This window comes from Ovis aries, chromosome 6 (genome assembly GCF_016772045.2).
Source record: "Ovis aries strain OAR_USU_Benz2616 breed Rambouillet chromosome 6, ARS-UI_Ramb_v3.0, whole genome shotgun sequence".
NCBI classification, from domain to species: domain Eukaryota; kingdom Metazoa; phylum Chordata; class Mammalia; order Artiodactyla; family Bovidae; genus Ovis; species Ovis aries.
Window position 1 is genome coordinate 45,684,252 of NC_056059.1, and position 8,787 is coordinate 45,693,038.

At 41.3% G+C, this 8,787-nt stretch overlaps 1 pseudogene; it reads right to left on the reverse strand.

Moving 5' to 3' along the window:
* Positions 1-515: 515 nt before the first annotated feature.
* On the reverse strand, positions 516-7,314 carry LOC121819784 (NADH-ubiquinone oxidoreductase chain 5-like; annotated as a pseudogene).
* Positions 7,315-8,787: the final 1,473 nt, after the last annotated feature.

Here is an 8,787-nt window from a genome sequence, read left to right on the forward strand (position 1 = left end):
GATGTGGTATTGTGTTGAATTTTGGTGGGTCTTTTTTAGGTTTAATGGTTTTTTAAATTTATTTGGGGGGTATAATTGTGGTTTTTGGTTATATGACGGCTATGGCTACTGAGCAGTATCCTGAGATTTGAGTTTCTAATAAGGTTGTTTTGGGGGCATTTGTTACTGGTTTGTTAATGGAGTTTCTTATGGTTTATTACGTGTTGGAGGATAAGGAGGTAGAGATTGTATTTAAGTTTAATGGTATGGGGGATTGGGTTATTTATGATACAGGGGATTCTGGGTTTTTTAGTGAGGAGGCTATAGGGATTGCTGCTTTGTACAGTTATGGTACTTGATTAGTTATTGTTACTGGTTGATCTTTATTAATTGGTGTTGTAGTAATTATGGAAATTACTCGTGGAAATTAAATAAAATTGTGCTGACGAGAATTGTAACTAGGAAGGAGAGGAAATATAATTTAATTAGGCCTTTTTGGCTTGTGATTGTGGTAGATATTTTTATCTGGGTTAGTGAAATGGTTTTTGGTAAGATGGTTTCTAGTCAGATTAGATCTAGGAGGGAGGATGCTGATTTTTGGCTTATTGTTAGATTTATGTAGGGGGTTAGGCGGTGTATAATTGTGGGATAATATCCTAGTAGGTTAGAGAATTTGAATATGTTTGATGGATGATTGAATTTTAGGTAGTGGGTTATGTTGCTAATTTCTAGTGCTAGAATAAAGCCTAGGATTGTAACTGCTAGGGCAGTTATTTTTAGATAGTGGGGTATAGTTATTTGGGGGATTGTTGTTGGGGGGATGTTGTTGGAAATGATAAATCCTGCAAAAAGACTTCCAATTAGTAAGCGTTTGATCGAGTTAATTAGGAGTGGGTTGTTTTCATTAATATTAATAAGAGTTGGGAATCGGGGTTGTCCTAGGAGTGCGAAGAAGATAATACGGGTACTGTCGATGGCTGTGAAGGAGGTGGCGATTAGTGTTATTAAGAGGGCTCAGGCGTTGGTATATGATGTGTTGGCAGATTCAATAATTAGGTCTTTGGAATAGAATCCGGTGAGGAAAGGTATTCCTGTTAGTGCAAGACTGCCAATAATGAGGGCTGTTGTGGTAAATGGTATTGCTTTAAATAGGCCTCCTATTTTTCGAATATCTTGTTCGTCATTTAGGCTGTGGATAATAGAACCGGAGCATATGAATAACATGGCTTTGAAGAAGGTGTGGGTGCAGATGTGGAGAAATGCTAAGTAGGGTTGGTTAATTCCAATTGTTACTATTATAAGGCCGAGTTGGCTGGATGTGGAGAAGGCGACAATTTTTTTAATGTCATTTTGGGTGAGGGCACATATTGCTGTGAATAGTGTGGTAATAGCCCCTAGGCATAGTATAATAGATTGGGCGAATTTGTTATTTTCTGTTAATGGATAAAAGCGAATTCGTAGAAAAATACCTGCTACTACTATTGTACTTGAGTGGAGTAATGCTGAGATGGGTGTTGGGCCTTCTATTGCGGAGGGCAGTCATGGGTGTAGGCCAAATTGTGAGGATTTTCCGGTTGCGGCTAGAGTTAATCCTATTAAGGGTAGATTTGAGTTGTCTGGCTTTAGTATAAAGATTTGTTGGAGATCCCAAGTGTTGAGGTTAATTAGGAATCATGCTATTGCCAGGATGAATCCGATGTCGCCAATGCGGTTATATAGAATTGCTTGTAGGGCTGCTGTGTTTGCGTCTGTTCGTCCATATCACCATCCGATCAGTAAGAATGATATGATTCCAACTCCTTCTCAGCCGATAAATAGTTGAAAGAGGTTGTTTGCAGTGACGAGGATGAGTATTGTGATAAGAAATAAGAGTAAGTACTTGAAAAACTGGTTGATGTTTGGGTCTGAGTGTATATATCATATTGAGAATTCTATGATAGATCATGTGACGAATAATGCTACTGGGACAAATATTATCGAGAAATAGTCCAATTTGAAGCTGAGTGGTATTTTAAGGGTTTGGATGGATAGTCAGTGTCAGTTTGAAATAATTATTTCTTGTCCTGTGTGAATGAATATCATTGTGGGAACTATGCTAGTGATAAAGGCACATGAAACGGTTGTTTTTACATAAAGTGGATAATTGGCGGATTTATGGATGTTGAGACTAGTTATTATGATGGGCGCGGTTAGTAGAATTAGGGTAGTTAGCGCAAGGGAAGAAAATAGGTTTATTACTTTTATTTGGAGTTGCACCAATTTTTTGGTTCCTAAGACCAATGGATAACTACCATCCTTTAAAAGTTTGAAAAAGCCATGTTGTTAGACATGGAAGCATAGAATTAGCAGTTCTTGCACACTTTTTCGGTAAATAAGAAGGTGATAGGCTTCTATTGTTAGATTCACAATCTAACTTTTTTTTAAACTATATTTACAGTACAGGGGGCCTAGGATAATTTTCGGGTTTAGGGATAGAAGTAGTAGTGGTAGTATATGTAGTGATATGAGTGCGTTTTCTCTTGTGAAAGAAGGTGAAATGTTATTGATGTGGTGGGTGTATTTACCCCGTTGTGTTGTGATTAGTATGTAGAGGGAGTATAGAGCAGTGATTACCATGTTAAGTCCTATTAGAATAATTGTGATGTTAGATCATGAAAAAGTTGATATAACTACGAATAGTTCCCTGATTAGGTTGATTGTTGGGGGTAGAGCCAGGTTAGTTAGACTTGCTAGGAGTTATCAGGTAGCCATTAATGGAAGAAGTGTTTGTAGACCACGGGCTAAAATTATTGTACGGCTGTGGACTCGTTCATAGTTGGAGTTTGCTAGGCAGAAAAGTATGGAGGCCGTGAGGCCGTGGGGGACTATCAGGGCGGTGGCTCCTATGTAGCTTCAGGGTGTTTGGATGAGGATGGTGACGATAACAAGTGCTATATGGCTGACAGAAGAGTATGCGATGAGTGACTTCAGGTCTGTTTGACGAAGGCAAATTGAGCTGGTTATGATCATGCCTCATAAAGATAACATGATAAATGGATATGCTATGAAGTCGGTGATTGGATTTAGGAGTAGTGTAATCCGTATTATGCCATGTCCTCCTAGTTTTAGCATGATTGCTGCAAGAACCATAGAGCCTGCAATTGGGGCCTCTACGTGGGCTTTGGGTAGTCAAAGGTGAAGTCCGTATAGTGGTATTTTTACTATAAAGGCTATTATGCATGCTAGTCATATGGAGGCATTGGATCAGGAGCTGGGTATTGGTTGTGCCCAGTATTGAAGAATTAGGAAGTTTAGGGATCCTATTGTGTTTTGAATATGAATTAGTGCGACTAGTAAGGGCAGGGATCCTGCTAGTGTGTAAAATAAGAAATAGAGGCCGGCATTTAGGCGTTCTGTTTGGTTTCCTCATAGAGTGATAATGATGAGTGTGGGGACTAGTGTTGCTTCAAATATGATATAAAAGAAAATTAGTTCTGTAGCAGTAAATGTTATGATCAGGAATAGTTGTAATAGGATTAGTATTGAGATGAAAAGTTTTTTTTGGGCTAGACTTTCTTTTGATAGGTGATGTTGACTAGCTATAAGTATCAAGGGAAGAAGTCGTATGGTTAGGATTAGTAGTGGTGTAGATAAGGAGTCGGAGAAGAAAGTTAATGAGAAGTTGAGGCTGTTATCGTCGAATTGATTTATAAGGAGTAGGCTTGTAAGGCTAATTAGTAAGCTATGAAGCATGTACCTTTTTAGACTAACTTTTAAAGATACAGTGAGATTTATTTATATTTTTGGTATCTTTAAAGCTGAACTAAAATTCATTTTCTGGACAACCAGCTATCACCAGGCTCGTTAGGCATGTCACCTCTACTTATGGATCTTCTCACTATTTTGCCACATAGATGAGTTGGTTCTAATAAACTGTCCATGAGTAGCTCGTCTGGTTTCGGGTTACTTAGCTAAAATTCGTTTTGTTAAGTTTTTTGCTCGTTAATTCATTATGCAAAAGGTACAAGGGTTAATCTTTGCTTTTTTGTACTTTGATTTTTTTTCTTTCATCGTTCCCTTACGGTACTTTCTCTATAGCGCCATATTTAGAATTTCTATCTCCTATACTTTAATTAGGATAAATGTTTTGGTTTAGTTTGTTTTGGTTATTTAGATTGAAGAATGAGAGGTTTGGGCTAGATATAGTTCAAGATATTCATAACGTGTGAAATTTTCTAGGTGTAAACTAGATGCTTTGGTCATAAATATATCTATAGTATATGGATAATAATCTGATATACATGTGTATATATAATATAAATGGGCTTCCAAGGTGGCACTGGGGTAAAGAACCTGCCTGCCAATGCAAGAGACATAAAAGAAGCAGGTTCGATCCCCTGGGTCAGGAAGATTCCCTGGAGGAGGGAATGGCAAGCCACTCCAGTATTCTTGCTTGGAGAATCCCATGGGCAGAGCAGCCTGGAGGGCTAAAGTCCATAGGTCTGTATCAGTCACAAAGAACTGAACACGACTGAAGCAATTTAGTACACACACATAAAATATAAATAATCAGTTCAGTTCAGTTCAGTTGCTCAGTCGTGTCTGACTCTGCGACCCCATGAATCACAGCACGCCAGGCCTCCCTGTCCATCACCAACTCCCGGAGTTCACTCAGATTCACGTCCATCAAGTCAGTGATGCCATCCAGCCATCTCATCCTCTGTCGTCCCCTTCTCCTCCTGCCCCCAATCCCTCCCAGCATCAGAGTCTTTTCCAATGAATCAATTCTTCGTATGAGGTGGCCAAAGTACTGGAGTTTCAGCTTTAGCATCATTCCCTCCAAAGAAATCCCAGGGCTTTCCTTCAGAATGGACTGGTTGGATCTCCTTGCAGTCCAAGGGACTCTCAAGAGTCTTCTCCAAATATAAATAACAATACTTATTATATAAACACATATATACTTCAGATTATTTTCCATTAAAAGTTATTATTTGATATTGAATACAGTTCCCTGTGCTGTACAGTATATCCCTGTTGCTTGTCTATTTAAAATATAGCAGTTTTATCTGTTTATCCATAATCCCAATTTATCCCTCACCCCTGACTTTCCCCTTTGGTATCCATAGGCTTCTTTTCTATGACTGTGACTCTGTTTCTGTTTTGTATACAGACTCATCTGTATTATTTTCTGATTCCACAATAAGTGATATCATATAATATTTATCTTTCTCTATCTGACATACTTCACTTAGTATGATATTCTCTAGGTCTACCCATATTGCTGCAAATAGCAGTATTTCATTCTTTTTTATGGCTGAATAGTATATGTATTTACATACTACATCTTAAACCACTCATCTGTTGATGGGTATTTGAGTTGTTTCCACATCTTAGCTATTGTAAATAGCGCTTCTATGAACACTGGGATGTATGTATTTTTTCAAAGAAGGGTTTTCATCTTTTCTGGATATTTGCCCAGGAGTAAGATTAAAAGACGCTTACTCCTTAGAAGAAAAGTTATGACCAACCTAGATAGCATACTGAAAAGCAGAGACATTACTTTGCCGACTAAGGTCCGTCTAGTCAAGGCTATGGTTTTTCCAGTGGTCATGTATGGATGTGAGAGTTGGACTGTGAAGAAAGCTGAGCACCAAAGAATTGATGCTTTTGAACTGTGGTGTTGGAGAAGACTCCTGAGAAGACTCCTGGAGAAGTCCCTTGGACTGCAAGGAGATCCAACCAGTCCATTCTAAAGGAGATCAGCCCTGGGTGTTCTTTGGAAGGAATGATGCTAAAGCTGAAACTCCAGTACTTTGGAACCTCATGCGAAGAGTTGACTCATTGGAAAAGACTCTGATGCTGGGAGGGATTGGGGGCAGGAGGAGAAGGAGATGACAGAGGATGAGATGGCTGGATGGCATCACTGACTCGACGTGAGTCTGAGTGAACTCCGGGAGCTGGTGATGGACAGGGAGGCCTGGCGTGCTGCGATTCATGGGGTTGCAAAGAGTTGGACATGACTGAGCGACTGAACTGAACTGAACTGAAGATTGCTAGCAAGGAAATCCAGCCAGTCCATCCTAAAGGAGATCAGTCCTGAGTGTTCATTGGAAGGACTGATGTTGAAGCTGAAACTCCAATAATTTGGCCACCTGATTCAAAGATCTGACTCACTGGAAAAGACTCTGATGCTGGGAAAGATTGAGGGCAGGAGGAGAAGGGGACAACAGAGGATGAGATGTTTGGATGTCATCACCGACTCGATGGACATGGGTTTGGGTGAACTCCGGGAGTTGGTGATGGACAGGGAGGCCTGGAGTGCTGCAGTTCATGGGTCACAAAGAGTCGGACACGACTGAGCGACTGAACTGAAGTGCAGATTGGTATATCATATGGTTAAGGTAAGCTTTTTAATTTTTTCAAGTTTCTAATATATCATAGTTTTGAGACATTTACAGAAACCCAGAACGATTTTAGAACTACATAAAATTTTTAAAGGAGTTAAATGAAGGAAATTCCCTGGTGTCTCAGTGGTTAGGGCTCTTTGTTCTCACTGCCAAGAGCCTGGATTCAATGCTTGGTAAGAGAACTAAGACCCCCTCAAGCAATGTAGTGCAGCCAGAAAAAGAAAAAGAAGTTAAGATAGATTTGGCTTCCCTGGTGGCTCAGATGGTAAAGAATCTGCCTGCAATGTGGGAGACTTGGGTTTGATCCCTGGCTTGGGACAATCCCCTGGAGAAGGGAACAGCTCCAGTATTCTGGTCTGGAGAATTCCTTGGACAGAGGAGCCTGGCAGGCTACAGTCCATGGGGTCCCAAAGAGTTGGACACAACTGAGGGACTAACACTTCATTCTCACCTCACTTTTAGAGACAAGGTGAATAAATGCCAGGAAGCTGTTTGTCCAGGTTCACACACATAGGAAATGGCAGGAAGGGGGGGTCTATGTGTGATCCACTGCAAAAGCCTGCTCTTTCCCCTTTTCCCCACAACAGGGTCCAGTTCTGCTGACTGGAGCTGAATCATAGCAAACGTGTGTCTACTTTTTATGATTCAGTAACTTTGGGTGACAGAGTAATTAACCAATTGTAAGCCCTGGGGAATAAAAGCTCCTGAATCCTTTCATCCAGAATTTCTGGCAAAGGTGCTGGAATTTCCTCGTGTTTGGTCAGTGAACTCAGCAGCATCTTCCCAGAACCTGGGGACATGGCTTCAGGGACTGCACAGGCCAGTTACCACTTTGATCCCAATTTTCATTTCCTGGTAGCGAGTTTGGTTCTGTCTGCCACAGGGCCTTGGCCGTCACGGACAGCCTCTGTGGCATGTCTTGGGGACACAACAGTGGAACTTCCCCCATGATGATCCTGCTCCCCCGGGGTGAGGTTAGCTCAGCCAGGGCACTTCTTTAAGATGTAAAGGCAAACATCTCAGTCTTCATGGACACTAGTCTATTATCCCTAGAGCATTTTGTGTGTTTCTCTAACCTATTTGCTCTGAAGACATTTGAAATTCCACCCCCATAGACCTTAGAAAGTTAAACTACGTTCCTCATCAATAGCAGAGTAAACTGTGCTGAAATCACACATGAAATATCTTTATGTATGAAATAAAAGCTCCTGAATCCTTTCATCCAGAATTTCTGGCAAAGGTGCTGGAATTTCCTCGTGTTTGGTCAGTGAACTCATCAGCATCTTCCCAGAACCTGGATGAAATACCATCCAGCCGTTAAAAGAATAAAATAAGGCAATCGAGTATCAGTACTGGCAAATCTCAAAAACTTAATGTTGAAAAACAAAACCAAAAACGTTGTGGAAGGATACATGCAAAATCATGCTATATTTGGCACAGAGCTACTTAAGGAGTAAAAAGGTAAACAGATATATAGGCATTTCATGCTGTTAAGTCCTTGGGGTAGGAGAAGGGGCTTCAAATGATAAAGGGGAAACAGGGTATCATCAGTTTTATCTGTAATTTTTTCTTAATCTGGGTAGTGGATACAGATGTTTGTCATATTTTTCTCTATACTTTTTTTTAAAATACAATATTTGATAATGAGACATGTCACCCCTCAGTCATGGTCAATTTTCCACTTCTCAGATGCTGTATCAGTCAGGATGCAATGGCAGAGACATAATCCACTCTAGCTCCCTAGTGAGTTTAGTCTGAAGGAGATTTAATACTGTGCTGGAGAAGGAAATGGCTACCCACTCCAGTATTCTTGCCTAGAGAATCCCATGGACAGAGGAGCCTGGCAGGCCACAGCCCATGGGGTCCCAAGAGTTGGACACGGCTTAGTAACTGAACCACCACCACCACAGAATTACTCAAGAGGCTAGAGGGACCACACTGGGCTTTCAGGAATAGTTCTGAGAACCGTGCTGCAGCATGCGGGGAAACAAAGGGCACTACTGTCTTTTACAATTGGACACTACCAGCTGGATGGGAAGAACATCATGGAAATTCCAGACTCTGAAGCAGCAGTACTTGCCAGCAGAAACAGTGGAAGCAGCCCAGGTGTGGTCTCTCCCTCACTGCTTCCTTCTGGTTGCAGGAACCCCAAGTGCATCTGGGAATTAGAGACCTTAACATTCAGCCTCTGCAGTGGAGGAAGCCGCACGCGGAGGCAGGAAGTATTGATCCACCACATTTCTCCCAGGAGCCATACTGTTCCCCCACATCATCTCTTACTGCCCCTATACCACCAGGCCCAGCCCTTTACTTCCACCTTCACCCGATTCTGAACTCCTTCCCCAGCCTCCATACCACACTGGGGATTGGCGGTCAGAAAAACAAAGGCAATTCTGTAGGCCCTGTTATCATCAGCTGGCAG